The sequence below is a fragment of the Staurois parvus genome, unplaced genomic scaffold (genome assembly GCF_062004578.1).
Source record: "Staurois parvus isolate SC_StPar_1 unplaced genomic scaffold, SC_StPar_1.0 ptg000372l, whole genome shotgun sequence".
Taxonomy (NCBI): domain Eukaryota; kingdom Metazoa; phylum Chordata; class Amphibia; order Anura; family Ranidae; genus Staurois; species Staurois parvus.
The window spans coordinates 3,363,056-3,381,378 of record NW_028318168.1 but is presented as its reverse complement, the minus strand read 5'-3'; positions in this window follow the sequence as shown (position 1 = coordinate 3,381,378).

Below are 18,323 nucleotides of genomic sequence, written 5' to 3'. Positions count from 1 at the left end.
AATGTTCTATCTAGCAACACTGAGCTAGGGAACACAGTCTTTCCACAGTCAATCACTCCCTAGGACTCCTGACTAGCTTAGTCCCTTTCCCCAGGCTCACCCAACAGACACATTCCCCAGCCTCTCACTGATGGGATCCTCTGCAACTCAGCCCACTCTCCTGGCTCACATTCCTTCTGGCTCACAGCCCAACTCGGCTGGTAGGTCCCTGACACTCTGATCTTCTTCTGTCAATGGGTGGGATTTAACTTCCTGGCCATGCGTTGGCCAGTCAAGTTCCGCCTTGCCCCCTTTGCTAGGGATGAGCATCCCTTTTCAGCTGCAATGGTGCCAATTACATTTCTAGGCTGTGACTGCAGCCAGGGAAAGTCCCCCATAACCCTGCTCCCCTTTTCTGTACTATCCATCACCAGGAAGGGAGGAATATGCAGTGGTGATAAGATAGCAATACTCTGCCAAGCAGCTTAAAGGGGTCATGGGAAGATGACCCCTTACTACCATAGTTTAGCAAAAGACACTGGTAGGGCTGACAACACTCAGTTCACAAAAAAACTGTGTGTTGTCAGCACACAGTAGGACTTGGACACTGAATGCATTTTTGGCAGATCAACAAGTATTTTTTTTATTCTTGCAGATTATCAAAAGGTATACATTTCAGGGAAATATCTATGTATTGCAGAGATGTACTGCATATTTGTTTTCAAATGTTGTCTTGAGATATGCTTTAAGCTGGAACTAGAGAATAATAGTTACATACAAAGTGCAGATACATGCAGGAAAACTGTTTTAACTGCTAAATGATTTGAAGAAATAGAACAGTACCCACCATCTTAACTAAAAAAGAACTGTCTTCTATCAGTTCTCCCTTGTGCAATACACCTAGTGATCTTTGTTACCAGTCCTGGACACTCCATAATTTAATTAATTACATTTTGTGCACAAATGAAAATAAAAAGCATTTTAATTGAAAGCCAAACTCAATTGAAATAGCTAAATACACAGATGATATACATATAATCTTTTTACCTGCCAAAGGTTTTGTATTATTGTTTATCTAGTTCTGAGATTTACACAGTTTTGTCACAAAGCACAGCCCTGTCTGGCAAGGCAGGAGACCTGATGTTTTTCTAAAGCAGTCAGCTGCTTGTCCCTAACCCAATCTGTGACTGGACAGTGAAAGGAGAAGTAGCAGACAAATGAATTTACCTTCTGTCACTTCACAGCCTCCTTTCTGCTTTTCCTCTCCCAGTCTGGGCTCTGCAGTGCAGTAGAAACAGGACACTCTTCTCTGTCAGTACTTCTTAAAACAGTCTCTACAGTAGGAGCCAAAGGAATGAACAGCACTGGGGTACTGTAAGAATTCTCCCTGTCTAGGCTATCACTGGCACTTATGTGCAAGGGAAAATAGCAGTCATTAGGATCCTAGATTCAGGTCTGTACTCATAATGTCCCTGGATAACTGGATGCCTCCTTCCAATATCAGCCTGACATTCACCAGTGAGCTCTCCAAACCAGATTTCCAGTGAAATCCCTTGGTTCGTTCCAAAGATTCTCAAAAATATACACCCCCCCATCTCTGCTACAGCTGAGCACACGTAAAACTTCAGCTGGGTTGTCTAAAAGGGCAGCAGCCTTTCAGGCTGGGAACTCCCTCCACTGGGCAAGAACAGGACTGTCCCACACCCCGGACTATTTATGTACTATTATGTCCCAGTCTTCAGTCACCTACTGGGCACCTTTACCCCAAGGATTGGCTGAGACAGCACAAATATTTAGGCCACTACATTCTTGAGTCCTCCATAAGTTAGGGTTCACAAACAAACCTGCAGCCTGTGAAGTCTAGAACAGCCCAAAGTAATCACAAACTGCTCCACTGATTACAGAGGACCCAAGAACTAAATTTACCTAATTATCCTAGAAACCTATCTAGGAGGGTGCTACACACAATTAACATTCTTTCTTTTAATGTCAGACTTCTGATCCCCAGTAGGGTTATAGAGAGAAATGGAAAGCAAGAGAGAGCACATGTCACATACCTGATAGAAGTTTGAATTGATGAGGTCAGCCTCTCTTGTATCTCCAACCCAGGCCCCACTGAAGGTGAAACAGATGGTGCCGAGGGACAGGAGGAACACAAATGCCTGTGGATATTGATTGTATAACTTGTAGCTGGTGATGTAAACTTGGTAAATCACATAGGGCATCCAGTCAGGAACAGAGGAGATATGTGAACAGGGAGGTGCAGCGCTGCACCTCCCTGTTCACATATATGCTATTGAAGGTTTGATACGGTGCCTTTTGGGTGTACAGCTGCTGCTTATTATACATTATATACTATCACATAAGCGCTCACTTATCCTCTGTTTTTCAGGAACAGAGGAGATGCCAGAACGGCAAGATGAAGTTAAGGAAGCACTCCACTGGAACTGCAAGATCTGGGTACGTGGTTTGCTGGAACTTCTGATAAGCGTGAAGGCAGAGCACACCGTGACCACCCAGAGCTGATGTAATGACAGCCAGGACAGGCACTCGGCAGGACTGTAGAGCCAAAACTGGAACCAGAAGCGTAGTCAGAGTAATAGCAAGGGTCAGCAATGAGCAGGCGATGAGGTACCGAAACATCAGACAGGGACGTGGTCAGGAGGAAGCCAGGATCAGAAACCGATGAGCAGAAGCATAAACAGGATCCAAGAGCAGGTCAATGGCAAGCTGGGTCAGTGACTGATACACACAGGATACAGCAGGAAACAGGAAGTTAGCTGAAAACCAGTCAGCACTGACAGAGAGTAAGAGCTTCCATTTAAATAGTCTTTCTGGTGCCAGAAACAGTGGGCACGCTCCTGCATGTGTGCACCCGTGTGCGCGCATTAATGCGCGCATGCGCGAGCCTATGCTCATTTCTATTAGCCAGTTGCCATACAGGAATTCCCTTACAGCACAGTACCTCTATTTTTTCAATTTCTAAACCTTCAGCTGGGAAATTTGGGACAGTTCAGCTTGAGAATAATATATATGGGAAACGTAGGGGAAATTGCTTTTATAATTTTGTAATATGATCATTTTTTAAATATTAGGGTAGCTTGAAACAAGTAGAAAGCACATTTTGATATAAATTTAACTTATAAAATTTATAAGACAGTAAAGTGATTGCCATAAGAGGGACTTAGGAGAGGAGAACAGGAAAGTATACAGTGTTGATGATAAATTGCAGAGGACACATTCTTTTCATCAGGAGACCATAATGGGGAAGTTGGAGCAGTCAAAGAGAGGAATGATTAGGATGTGGACTTTGGTGGTGTCCTAGCAAAGGATAGACATAGCCTGGAGATTTTTTGAACGTAAGGAGTAAAGAAGGCTGAGTCAAGACTGATGAAAAGACAATGATCCAGGCTGATAAACAAAGCCAGAGCATCAGTCATGTCTACGTGAGCATCTACTGTCACCTCCATAGGAAATTTAAAATCTTATGCAAACAGAAACATTTTAAAATAGAAGAACCAAAGTTTTGCAAGCCTGAAAGTCCATGACCCTCAGAAAGAATGTGGATTTTCAGAAAGGTAAAGATACGAATCTCAAGTCTTCTTTCTCTTTTCCTAATCATGTTTGTTTTGCTGAAGTCACTAGCTTCCTGACCTTAAGTTGTCTATTACCATTTAAAAATATGTATGTGACCTTTCTCTGTGGCTTGCCTTTGCACTTCCTAAAAGAGGATAAATGATAGTGAAGGACACCACAGCTGAATTTGTCTGCTGATGGGACCAATAGCAATTATTATTACTTAAACTCAGTAAGGTAATGGACCACTGGTGATACTATGCAAAAATCATGTGAAACTATACTGTGTGTGATTATATACGTAGTATGCTGATGACCATCAAGGCAGAATCTAGACAGCATGGTGACTTAAGTAAACCTACTCTCTGCCTACTGGAAGTCCTGTGTAAGCTTCAATTTTCTCTAGTCAGAGCTTGCACGGACTCTCTACCAACTTACTTGTGACAGGGATGGGCCACTCAAAAAGCATCAGTGCTGTTACATGAGAGCAAAAGAAATGAGTCACATGCTTCTCCATAGTTGGGAGTATCAGATATTTCCTTTGATCCCAGGGACTGAATGGAGCTCTAAAAATGAATGTGCTATGGAGCAAGAGACCTTTAACAGGAACCTCAAACTTTGCCCTGCAAAATGAAAAAAAGGTTTGCTTTCAACCGAGGACAGGAAATGCATGCTTCCACAGAATGTACTGCAGAAAGTGTAGGGTAATATTTTGCATTGACTTTTCATAGCAAGGCTATTATAGCCATTACAATTAATACAATTTTGTAGTAATGTAGCTGGGTGACAGAGGTTGCATTTTCCTTTAGAATAGGTGGTACCCTGTTTGGAAGTGTTTTTCTATAGATTTGACTGACAAATTAGTTTTTTTTTGTTCCTTCCATTGTTTAACCCCAAATAATGACTGTGCAGTAGAGACAAAAATATTAAAAGAGCACTTTGAAAAAACAGATCTCAATGGGGAAATATATCATGCTGGATATCTATACCGATACGGACCGGGTAATGTGTTAGGAACGTAAGGATGCCCCATCATTTGATGGAAATGAAAATTATCAACCTACAGAAAACTGAGTTCAAAGACACCCCGAAAATCAAAGTGCAAAAATGATGCAGCAGGCTAATCCATTTTGCTGAAATTTCATTGCAGCAACTCAAAATGGTACTCAGCAGTTTGTATGGCCCCCACGTGCTTGTCTGCATGCCTGACAATGTTGGGGCATGCTCCTAATGACTCCTAATGAGATGATGGATGGTGTCCTGGGGTATTTCCTCCCAGATCTGGACCAGGGCATCAATGAGTTTGTTCTGTTGGAACTGTTCTATTGGGTTTAGGTCAGGCAAGCGTGGGGGCTATTCAGTGGTATCAATTCCTTCATCCTCCAGAAACTGCCGGCATACTCTCGCCACATGAGGCCAGGCAATGTCATGCACTAGGAGGAACCCAGGACCCACTGCACCAGTGTAGGGTCTGACAATGGGTCCAAGGATTTCAGTCTGATACCTAATGGCAGTCAGGGTGCCATTGTCTAGCCTGTAGAGGTCTGTGCGTCCCTCCATGGATATGCCTCCCCAGACCATCACTGACCCACCACCAAAATGGTCATGCTGAACCATGTTACAGACAGCATAACGTTCTCCACGGCTTCTCCAGACCCGTTCATGTCTGTCACATGTGCTCAGGGTGAACCTGCTCTCATCTGTGAAAAGCACAGGGCACCTGTCTGTGTTCAATGGCAAATGCCAATCAAGCTCTATGGTGTCAGGCAGTGAGCACAGGGCCCTCTATCGACACTAACCCTAGCCAAATGCAAAATTAATGAAAAACAGTCAGAAAAGATGAGTAGGGAAAAAAATGTCAGTGGCCTCCACCTGTAAAACCATTCCTGTTTTGGGGGTCATCTCATTGTTGCCCATCTAGTGCACCTGTTGTTAATTTCATTGACATCAAAGCAGCTGAAACAGATTAACAACCTCTTCTGCTACTTAACTGACCAGATCAATATCCCAGGAGTTTAATTGACTTGATGCTATACTCTGATTAAAAGTGTTCCTTTAATTTTTTTAGAGCAGAGTAGTTTTAAGTTGACCAGAGTAGCATTTTAATCGTGATAATTTACATTTCCATAAAATCCATGGTCAAGTAGCCTTATCAACATAAAATAATGCAACAATAACACCTAATCCTTAAAAATAAATCTTAATCCTGGATAAAGGTAAAATATGACAGGAGGGTGGGGAAACTATTGTTCAAATAGCCAACAGCACCTGCAGTCAACTGTCAATAAGGTAAGACCTCATTTTACAAAACTAGACATAGATGATTCTTTTTTTTTTTTCTTTAATAAAAAAAAAATTGGATTCTTCCATCTACACATTAAAGGTGGATGGGGGAATCCTCCCCGCTGTGCTATTATATCAGCACTGCAGCCATATGGCTGCATGTGATGATCAAACTCAGATTTTACAACAACCCTGTTTAACCAGTTGCCCAGCTTATAGCCAGATGGCGGCCGGGCGAACAGCTTGTCCCTCTGGGTGAACACCATATAGCGTCCTTTCAGGCATGCGTAGTGTGTACCTCAGACACGGCCGATGACAGATCTGTGTACCAGCCCCATTTCCAGTACCATGTGAGCTGCTGTGACCAATCACAGCAGGTCACATGACAGTTGTATACAATGGATGGCTTCCTTTCATGCCATCCATTGTAAACAAGCGTGTCTAGCTGTGAATGGTCACAGCGATCACATGCACAAGCTGGGCCAATCACAGCCCAGCTGTGTCATGTGATTAGCCGTGGCCAAATCACAGCTAAGCAAAAAAAAACCCCTGAATGAATCGATGTCATTCAGGTAAATGCTTGCTTATAGTAAAGTCATTCCTTGCTATAAACAAATTGTGTAAAAAAAAAAAAATACTGATTACTTCCCCAAAGTAGTACAATGTTACTGTGGTAACATTATACTACTTTTGTCATAGTAAAATATGAAAAATCTTAAAAAAGAGAAAAAAATTTAATAAAAAATTAAAACTAATAAAAAAATTTAAAACATTTAAAAAAAATCATCAATTTTTTTTTCGTACTGTCACCAGTCAGTGTCCCTGATCACCGCCATGCCAGTTATATGATGATGCTGTACTGCACCGGTGACAGTATGTTAAAAAAAGAAAGTGAAAATAATTTTTTTAATTTTTTCATTTTCTGAAAAATTATGACTAAAAAATTACAACTTCATAAAATTCGCCATGCCTATTATGAAATACTTTGGAATGTCTACTTTGCAAACAGTGGTCATTTGGGGGATATCTATACTGTTCTGACATTCTTGGACCTCATGAAATAGATTGGCCGTCAGCACTTCAGGATTGATCAATTTTCAGATACAGTATATCCCATAGTTTGTGAACTGTTTCCTACAAACTAAATAATACATCTTAGTTTGGGTTATTTTCACCAAAGAAATGTAGCAGAATACATCTTGGTCTAAATTTATGAAGAACAATTATTTATTTGCAAACTTTTATAACAGAAACAAAGAAAAATGTGTTTTTTTTTCAAAATTTTGAGTCTTTTTTTGTTAATTTAGCAAAAAATAAAAACCCCAGTGGTGATTAAAAGAAAGCTCTAGTTGTCTGAAGAAAATGATAACATTTTAGTTTGGGTACAGTGTTGTATGACCGCGCAATTGTCATTCAAAGTGTGAGAGCACTGAAACCTGAAAAATGGCCTGGGCAGGAAGGGGGTAAAAGTGCCCGGTATTGAAGCGGTTAAGAGGAGCTGATCACTAGAACAGGAAAAGCCTGTGCCTGTGCTTGGGTCCAGTTGCATTAAACAAACTTGTATTGGAGAAATGGCTCAATGATACAAACAGCCCAGTGGAAATGAACTCAGTTGTGCAGTAATATAGAGTGGCACAGCTTCTGATACAACCACAGTGTCTGTCTCCTAGGGCGGAATGTGGCCTTGCCAGTCTGAACCCAATGGGGGGGATGCCTAGGAAGGATAGCATGCCTCTATCCTATCCCTACTTGTCTGGAATCTTTCCCTGCCACTGTTCACTTTCCCTGAAAGACAGGTAACATGTCCCTGCACTGTCCACTCGCAAAATGCATGCCAAACACAGGAGTCTAAATAGACTCTACATGACCCAAGATGGCCACCAGAGTCATATCGGACCGCAACATCTAACCGGATCACTTCCCAGTGACCCAGGAAATCATAGAGTAGCAAGTTCCTCCTGATTTCCTCTCCCTTTGCAATGCCACTGCAGCTTGAGTGCCACCTGCAGTGGAGACAAGAGACTGCTGAATTTCGATCCAGCTATGGCCAGATTAACTTTTTAGACATTTACCCTTTTGGGACCTATTCTTTTCCTAGTCATTTAGCTCATCCATCTATTTCTTTTCTTTTACCTCTGGGTCTGGGGCAAATATTATACATTACAGCAAAATTAGAATGATTTTATCCAAATACTGCTAATAAAAGAGGATAGGTTGTGGTTTTTTTGTTTTATTACTTGTATTTTCAGATCTAACAGAAACAGTTGTCCTAGAGAGTTTCATACTGGCCTGGGCTTACAGGACAATTATGTTGAGAACAACGCTCACATTACATCTTTGCAGCATAAACATAACATAAACACTGGGATTTCACATGACCAGCCCAAAAACAGTTGGAAAACTTAGATATCAAAAAAAGTTTTAGGTTTGCATGTGGTGAATCAATTTGGAGAAAAATATGTCAGTTGTCATTGCTTACCACCCCCTACAAAATCTGGCTGCATGGTAGTTTTGCTAATTTTATCTTCAATGCTTTCTGAGGCACAAAATAGTTTGTGGGAGGTCAGATGTCCTTAATGGCAAAGCAGTTTCAGATTTAAAGTTCTGAAGCTGGAGTTCAGCATGATAGTCACAACCTACATGATTCTCCTATGACAATTTTTCTTTAAATATTTCTTGTGCAAGGATATTGCTACTACACTGTATTTGTAGTGTTTTGTACCTGTCAAGATTATGGTGCTGATTTATAGCCCCTGGAGTAAAGTAAGCCATTTCTACTGGCTACAGCTTCCAATCATCATCCTTGTTTTACTTTTTAATACCTACAGTTTCATTGATCTTTAAAAAATTTTTGCCTGGACTCAAAATAATTTGCTACACTATCAACTAAAGCACTCTCAGAATTACTATAAGTGTTTGTGATACATCCACAGAATATTCTTGAGAGATGGAAGTTTTCAGATGGCCCCAGTTGTTAAGCAGGCCATTGGAACTCTCACCATGCCCAAGAATATTATTTAGATGCTCTACACTTACATTGATTAAATTATACTGTTTAAATAAATTTCACATAAAGCTTTTTTTTTTATAAGCTTACACGTTTTTGTTACATTATTTCCTTTCTAACTCTGCAATTTCTCTTGACAACAGCTTAATAGCACAATCATAAACAGTGGGTGAAAATGAAGCATGGTCTGTTCCTACTGGCTCTAAATGTACTCATTAGATGAAAAGCAGCATCATTTACTTTGCGATTGGCCTTAGATACCTACAGTACAAAGAAATAACAGGAAATCAATATTAAATACACAATATGTTCTTAACACTTCACAGTTAGTGAAAGGCCAACATTCCTAATTCAAAGTTATCTTTCTATCTGAGTATTGGCACATTATGCTCTGTTTTCTATGTATACTTTTGCTAATGTAAACAAATATGAAGTGCTTTTCAATTAGATTTTTCTTCTGGTAATTTTTAATGTGTGCTCATCCCTTGTGTCTGCCCCTCATAAGACAAGAAAGACTCACTTTGTAGGTTATGCCAATGGCTCAAGCTCAACATTCTCAATTAGAATGGAATTAATACTGGGAGTTCTCAAAGACAGACACAAATGTTAGTCTGGAAAATTAGTATTGGACTGATTCAGCCTGTATAATTCTATAATGCTGTAATATCATTTGCACTATTGCTATCTTGGTACACTATTTTATATCTGTATTGAAAAACATACTTTCATTTGCATAGATCTCACTTTTGAGATATTCCTTTCACTTTATATTAAAACATAATGCCATATATCACTGGGATCTGTGGTGTCTGTACTCCTATGTCTTTAACAGATATGTCTATTTCTAAAGACAGTAAAGATGCATATCTGGTTCTGTCTCAAAAGACCTTCCTATGAGCCCCAGGTTTCAAGACATTTTTAAGTCTCTTCAAAAGGGTATGAGAATGACCCACTTCTCATTCATCTCCTAAGAAGTTTAATCTTGAGTACAAAAAACAGCTTTTGGACTCCAGTGCTTCATCTCTATGTACCTGAATCAATTCTGTTAGAAGGCCTCAGGATGGTGAATGACTCTAAGCTTGCTGGGCACTTTGGGGTTTCTAAGAGAAGAATTTTAACAGGTTCCTTTTGGTGGCCTGGTTACAAGAAAAATGTCAAGAGCTATGTGGCCTTGTGTTTTACCTGTGCACCCAATAAAACACCTCAATCTTCTTGTTTGGGGTTACTCCAACCACTCTTTGTTCCATCAAGACCACGGGGGTCAATTTCTGTGTCTTTACCTTTATAGTCAGTCTTCCTCCCTTGAAAGAGATAACGGCTATCTTGGTAGTCATTAACCTTCTCACTGAGATTGCTCATCTTTTATCAGTTAAGGGAGTAACCACTGCTGAACAAACTGCGGATTTAACCACTTGAGCCCCTGAGGATTTACCCCCCTTAATGACCAGGCCTCTTTTTGCTACTTGGCGCTGCACTAATTCAACTGATAATTGCGCGGTCATGCAATGCTGCACCTAAACGAAATTTACGTCCTTTTTTTCACACAAATAGAGCTTTCTTTCGGTGGTATTTGATCACCTGTGCACTTTTTATTTTTCACGCTATAAACAAAAAAAGACCAAATATTTTGAAGAAAAACAATATTTTTTACTTTCAGCTATAAAAAATATATAGTAAACTCAAAGTTAGTTATAAATTTAGGCCAAAATGTATTTTGCTACATGTTTTTGGTAAAAAAAATCCCAATAAGTGTATATTGATTGCTTTGTGTGTAAGTTATAGCATCTACAAACTATGGTATAGATACTGAAACTTACAACATTTTTTTGCTATACAGCGCTGCGCTAGTTTAACGGACAATTGCGTGGTCATGCAATATGGTACATAAATGAAATTTATGTCCTTTTTTAACACAAATAGAGCATTCTTTTGGTGGTATTTGATCACCTGCGCACTTTTTATTTTTGGTGCTATAACCAGAAAAAGTTTTGAAGAAAAAAAATTTTTTTTGAAAAAAACAATATTTTCTCATTTTGGTCATAAAAAATATCTAAAAAAACTAAAATTTCGTCATAAATTTAGGCCAAAATGTATTCTGCTACATGTTTTTGGTTAAAAAATCCCAATAAGTGTATATTGATTGCTTTTTGTGAAAGTTATAGCGTCTACAAACTATGGTATAGATAATGGAATTTACACAGCTTTTACTTTCTGACTGCCCATCACATTTCTTGAGGTGCTAAAATACCAGAATAGTACAAACACCCTCAAATGACCCCTTTTCAGAAAGTAGACACCCTAAGCTATCTGCTGAGAGGCATATTGAGTCCATGGAAGATTTATTTTTTTCCACAAGTTTCTGGAAAATGACAAAAACTTTTTTTTTTTTTTAAACGAAGTTGTCATTTAAATGATTTATTTCTCGCACAAGCCATGGGTATATGTGGAATTAAACCCCAAAATACATTCTGATACTTCTACTGAGTATAGGGATACCACATGTGTGAGACTTTTTGGGAGCCTAGCCAAATACAGGAACCTGAAATCCAATGACCACTTTGAAAGCCTGAAGGTGCGTAACTTCCTCATTACACTTCCTCACTACCTATCACAGTTTTGAAGGCCCTGACATGCCAGGATAGCCCCAAACCCCCCCAAATGACCCCTTTCTAGAAAGTAGACACCCCAAGGAATTTAAAAAGAGGCATGGTGAGTATTTTGCAGATCTCATTTTTTTCTCACAAGGTTTTGAATTATAAAAAAAATAGAAAAAATATGTTTTTGTTTTTTTTCTTCATTTTCCAAAAACTTGTGGCAACAAATGAGATCTGCAAAATACTTACCGTGCTTTTTATCAAATTCCTTGGGGCGTCTACTTTCCAAAAAGGGGTAATTTGGGGGGGTTAGGTGCTATCCTGGCATTTTATGGCCTCCGAAACTGTGATAGGTAGTCTGGAGGTGTAATGAGGAAATAAAGCCCTTTAAAAGCCTGCAGGTGCTTATTGGATTTTGGGGTCCTGTACTTGGCTAGACTGCCAAAAAGTCTCTCACATGTGGTACCCCCATACTCGGGAGAAGTAGCAAAATGTATTTTGGGGAGTAATTCCACATATAACCATGGCATGTGTGAGCAGTAAATCATTTAAGTGACAATTTTGTGTAAAAAAAAAATATATATTTATTTTTGTCATTTTCCAAAAACTTGTGGTAAAAAAATAAATTCTTCTATTGATTCAACATTCCTCTCAGCAAATAGTTTGGGGTGACTACTTTGCAAAAAGGGGTCATTTTGGGGGGTGGGGGCGTTTTATGCCCAGCATTAGAAGTTTATGCCACACATCATTCACTCTTCTAACCACCTGAAGACCAAGCCTTTTTGTTCACATGAAAAAAATCTGTATTTTTTGCTAGGAAATTAATTTAAACCCCCAAACATTATATATTTTTTTAAAGCAGACACCCTAGTGAATAAAATGGTGGGTACTACAATTTTTTATGGCACATAGTACTCTCGCAGCGATTTTTCAAAAGCAATTTAAAAAAAAAAATACACTTTTTTACTTTTAATGCACAAAAACACAATATATTGTCCAATTGTTTGGTAAAATATAAAAGATAATGGTATGCCAAGTAAATAGATACCAAACATGACATGCTTTAAAACTGCGCATGCCCTGTTCAATGGTGACAAACTGCAAACATTTTTAATATCCATAGGCAGCGCTTTAAAAGCCTTTAAAAGCCACCATTTTAGATTTACAGAGAAGGTCTAGTGTTAGAATTACTGCCCTTGATCTGACGTTCATGGTGATACCTCACATGCATGGCTCAACCGCTGTTTACATAACGGCACAGGGTCAAGGCTTGTGCACACAGGTGTGCGCGCATGGGAGGGGCAATTTTTTTATTTTTTTATTTTTTTTTTTTTTAGTAATTTTTATTTTTTTTTTTATTATTTTTATATTGTACCTTTCATATTTTTTTTTTTATCACTTTTAATGCTATAACAGGGAATGCAAATAACCCCTATAACTTCAATGCGCATTGTCATATATTCTTTTTTGAGAAATCTAGGGTCTATCAGACTCTGGATATCTCCTCTGCCCTTACATTATCTAATCAAACCAAAATCAGTGTGATCAAATGCTTTCCCAATTTACAAATGGCGCTGTTTATATCCTGCAAAACGGAAGTGATGAAATGCTTGTAGCTTCTGAATTCTTAGACTATAGAGATGATTGGCACCATTTTGGTCTCCAATCAGCTCTATAGTCAGCTGGCAGAAACACCGGCTGCATTCTCAGGTTCCCCTGATGGCATGGGACTGCCCGAGAAGGCCGTGGAAGGCAGCGGGGGAGGGGGGACATCATCTCCCACTGCTTGTAAAAGCAATCCTGCAGCTAATTAGCCACTAGGATTGCTTTTACATGAAAGCCGATCACCGGCTGAAAAAAACGACACCAGGATGATGCCTGCAGCTGTAGGCATCATCCTGGTATAACCATTCAAATCCAGTGATGTACCAGTACATCGCTGGTCCTTGTTGGTTATATATGCTATGTTGTTTTTTTTTTTTTTGTATGCAGCCAGTAGACTGAATGAAAAAATAAGAAGAAATCTCTGCCAGAAAAAGTGTGTGGTATGCCCACCATTAGAATATACCGCCCTGCATCCACCCACTTCTAATGGTGGGCACACATTAGGTCACACTTTGCCACAAGTGCCAGTTCCAAGATTGAATAAATGTCTAAATAGTGGCACGCTTGAATAAAAATTCTCCACGTATAAGTGGTACCCCATATGGAAAAATGATGACACCAAGTCCCAAACTATCTTGCCACTGCTCCCCATGTAGTCTGGGCATCCAGGGAGCTCCACGTGACTATCTTTTCCCTCGTAAATCCAAAACTTATAAGTATAGCCTGTTGCCCTCTCACAGGTCTTCTACATCTTGACCCCATATCTGGCACGCTTGCAGGGGAGAAATTATTTGAATGCAAGGCGGCCAGAAAAATTAATCAGGGACTCATCAATGCAGATGTTTTGCTGGGGAGTATAGACATCTGCAAATTTTAGGTTAAGGTGATTTTCGAGGGGCTGAATTTTGTGGAGCCGGTCAAATTCAGGGTTACCCCGAGGATGACAGAGTGTATTGTCGTTGAAATGCATAAAACACATTATACTCTCATATCTATGCCTGGCCATGGCAGCAGAGAACACGGGATATGATGAATGGGGTCTGCGGACCAATACAACCGCAATTCATTTCTTTTAGTAATGCCTATGTTGAGGGTTAGGCCTCAAAAAAATGTAAATTTGAAAACCGTAATGAGTTTCCATGCGAATGGTCTGGCAAAGTTTGAATTTGGGTTGGCGGCAATAAATTGTTGTGCATATAAACTGCTTTGATCCACAATCAACGCATACAGATATTCCGTGAAAAACAGCTCCAAAAATCAAGGAGGTATGTGAAAGACCAGGATGTATTCTGGTACTCGCCAGTTCACCAAAAGGTAGAGCGGCACTTGTACTGGCACCCTGCTGCATATGAGAGTCATCAAAATTTACCGACAAGTGCTAACAGAGATCAGGCCTGATTCTGCGAACACTGCGGTTTTGTGTGCAATGTATCAAGTGACAGTGACCTACTGACACTGCACTTGCTGGGGGAGAAGGGGGGGTAAGCGTAGGGGCTAAACGCAGGTGTTGGCAGGTGCAGGGGCTGATCCCGCTAGCGCTGCGTTTTTGGGGACTCTATTCTAATGTGAACGCTGGTATAGTGCGTACCTGATCAAAGATATTGACCCATTCAGACACTATACTAGCAATGGAGGTTTATTGTACATGAGCGTGCTCCTGGCAATCAAGGGGTTAAATGTGATGACTGGTGTACTGACTGGGAATCTGACGCTATCTGGGAGGGGTGTGAAAACCACGGGAGCGCGAATCACGTATATATATATATATGTGATTTTGCATACTCATGCCGCCCTGTAGCAGTATTTCTGCTGTAGGGTGGTCAGGAAGCGGTTACAGAAAAGTTTTCTGTTACGTTGCTGCGTTACTTTAACTTACAATTGTGCGGTCATGCAACACTGCACCCAAATTAAATTTACATCCTTTTTTTCCCACAAATTGAGCTTTCTTTCGGTGGTATTTGATCGCCTGTGCGTTTTTAATTTTTTACGCTATAAAAAAAAGGCTGACAATTTTGAGAAAAAAAACAATATTTTGGACTTTTTGCTATAAAACATGTCCAGTAAAAAAAATAAAAAAATCTAATTTTGTCACAAATTTCATCCAAAATGCATTCTGCGACATGTCTTTGCAAAAAAAAATCCCAATACGTGTAAATTAATTGGTTTACATGAAAGTTATAGCGTCTACAAATGGCGGGAAAGATACTGGGATTTTTAATTTTTATTTATACTAATAATGGCGGTGATCAGCAACATATTGCAGCGATCAGTGACTTATGGCGGTGATCAGCGATTTATGGCAGGACTGCGGAACTGCGGTGGACATTTTGACATTGGGGGGGAACTGACTTGGGGTCACTGACATCCCCAGTGACACCAATACAGTGATCAGTGAAAAAAAAAATCACTGACACTGTACTAATGTCACTGGGCTGGAAGGGGTTAACATTTTTAGAGTTTAGTGTGTGAGGGGAGTGTTTTACTAGGGGGCGGGGTGTGTACTGGACGGGGGGAGGGAGGGGGGAGCTGATCCAGGGAGAGAAACTCTTCTCTCCCTCTTCAGCTTTCACGAGCTGTCAGAGAACTGACACAGACCAGGGCTGTGTGTAAACAATGCAGCCCTGCTCTGTGTCAGCAATCACCGGTCATCGAGGGAAAACAAACGGTAATCACCGGCCGTGACAGGGCGGCAGAGACCCGCTGCTGACACCCGCGGGACAGGTAGGGGGGGCGCACGCAAGGCTGTTTGCAAAACTACGTTTTAAAACGTCGTTTTGCCTGTGAGTACCGCCCTGCTACCGTTTTAATGCGGTGGCTGGGCGGCAAGTGGTTAATGTTTCAAGAAGTCTTTAACCTACATGAAATTACTGATAATGTGGTGTCTGACAGAGAAGTACAGTTTACTTCACAATTTCAGAAAAGCTTTTGCTCTGTTTTAGGTTTAACAATTCATTTGTCCTCTGCTTTTCATCCTCAGTCTAATGGGTAGACCAAGTGGACCATTCAGTATCTTTGATGTTTTGTCAGATATCTTCAGGATGACTGGGTGGACTATCTACCTATGGCAGAGTTCGCTTACAACAATTCCAAACGTAGCACCACTTCCCAAAGCTCTTTTTTCCTAAACACTGGGTATCATCCAGCTTTTAATTCTGATCTCCATATCTCAACTCCCATTCCTGCTGTTACCAACAAATTAACTACATTACAGGAGATTGAGGAAAAAATGTTAGATACTTGAAAGCAGGCTCAGGAATATTATAAGAAGGCACCTGGCAGACATTGCAGATCTGTCCCAACTTTCCCGTGGGTCACAAAGTGTGGTTATATACCAAAAATTTGAAGGTTTGTGTTCCATCTGCTAAGTTGGGTCAGAAGTTTATGGGACCTTCCCAGATTTCTGCTCAAATCAATGTGGTCACCTTTCGCTTAAAACTTCCTGACAGTATAAGGATTTACCTTGTTTTTCACATACCGCTATTCAAACCATTTCATGAAAATCCTTTTTTTAAAAGAACTCTTCCACCTCCTCCACCTATTCAAGTACAGGGTGAAGAAAAATTTGTGGTTGAAAGAATTCTTGATTCGAGGATTTTTAGGAACAAATTACAATATTTTGTTCAAAGGGAAAGATATGGATCAGAGGAAAATTCTTGGGACCCGGGGGAGATCATTCATGTTTCCAGATTGACAAAAGAGTTCCATCATTCCATCAGAGTTTTCCTCACAAACCTTGCCCTAAGACATGCACGGTCTGTCTTGGAAGGAGAGAGTACTGTCAGTGTCCATATCTGAACATGGTACCTCTGCGGTTTCTGGCTGTAGGTCTTTTACCTGTGCCATCTAAAGTGCTGGACAGCTCCCTGTCTGATCCCTTGGTCAACCTTGCCTTTTATCTAGTTTCTGATGAATCTTGGAGTCTTTGTTCCTCCCATGAACTTCCTGATTTAAGCCATGTCTCTGCACTTCCTGTTTATTGTGCTCTCTCCAGCTGATAGCTTGCTTCTTTGCTTACCTGCAACTGTCCTTATCTTCACTACCACTCGTTATCATCATTGTTGATCGACTATGCTTTCATCCGATCCCATCCAGCTACTACTCCTTACTGACCCTTGGCTTGTTCATCAGTTATGCTTTTACTTGTTCCTTTTCTGCTTCATCTGCTACCTGACTCCTGCTTGCACTGTTCCTGCTGAAGCAATCCTGAGAGCTGCCACCTGGCATAAGAACACAGTGAAACTCATCTTTGCCATCAGGAGCTCTGTTAAAGACAGGCTAATGCTTAGTCCATGCGCCATAGGGGAGCCTGCATCATCCACTGGCAGATTTGTTTGTGTACTTATCCAGCTGACTACTCATGAATTTCTCAACTGCTACAGTCTCTCGCCTCCGAGCCTGACTCCAGACCCTGACAACCGGGTAAATTTGCTAGCAGCTGGCAAGGATGCATGGTGGGACACACCACTGGAACTGGTGATGTTGACCAGTGTCTTGCACCTTGGTGATGTGACAGCTCAATAACCTCTATCCTCTTCTCTTTAATTGCCTCAACTGGTGAATTATCAGTAGCATTGCATGGCAGTAGCACCATAGCCTCATTGACTTTAATGGGTTGCATTTAGTGTTGGTACTGCCTGCTGAACGTGACATGGAGTATCATTTTTGCCTATCCATGAAATAAAACAAATCAGGGGCAAGTGTATATCCCCCTCTAGCCACTATGTTAGGTTAAGGGGGGTGGTTGGATCTGCAGCTCAACTTTGTATTTTCACTGCTCCCTGGCTGCAAGTGTATACTAGGCCTAAAGGTGTCACACATAATTTTTCTGTAGCTGAGACTCAGCTCCAAAATTTGAAAATCTGTTTTCACAGGGTCAGTCCTGTGTTGCTTCCCAAATTTTCCAGTCTATCATTGTAGCCAACTACTGTAAAAGCACCACACATCATTTATATTGTTTGTTGCAGGGTAAGTCATGCACTGTGTCTTCTAGTTTGTGCCCTTTTCCACTTCTCCAGCAATAAAAAAATATGATGGCTACTGTGTCTCTGAAATGGTGCCCATCAATTTACGCAGCTCTTTACATATATATTGTACATTCACATCAGTCCCTAGCTCTTAATGAGCGTACAATCTAAAGTCCCTAACTCACATTCATACATACACATACTAGGGCCAATTTAGACAGGATACAATTCACCTACTAGCATGTCTTTGGAGTGTGGGAGGAAACCGGAGTACCTGGAGGAAACCCACGCAGGCACAGGGAGAACATGCAAACT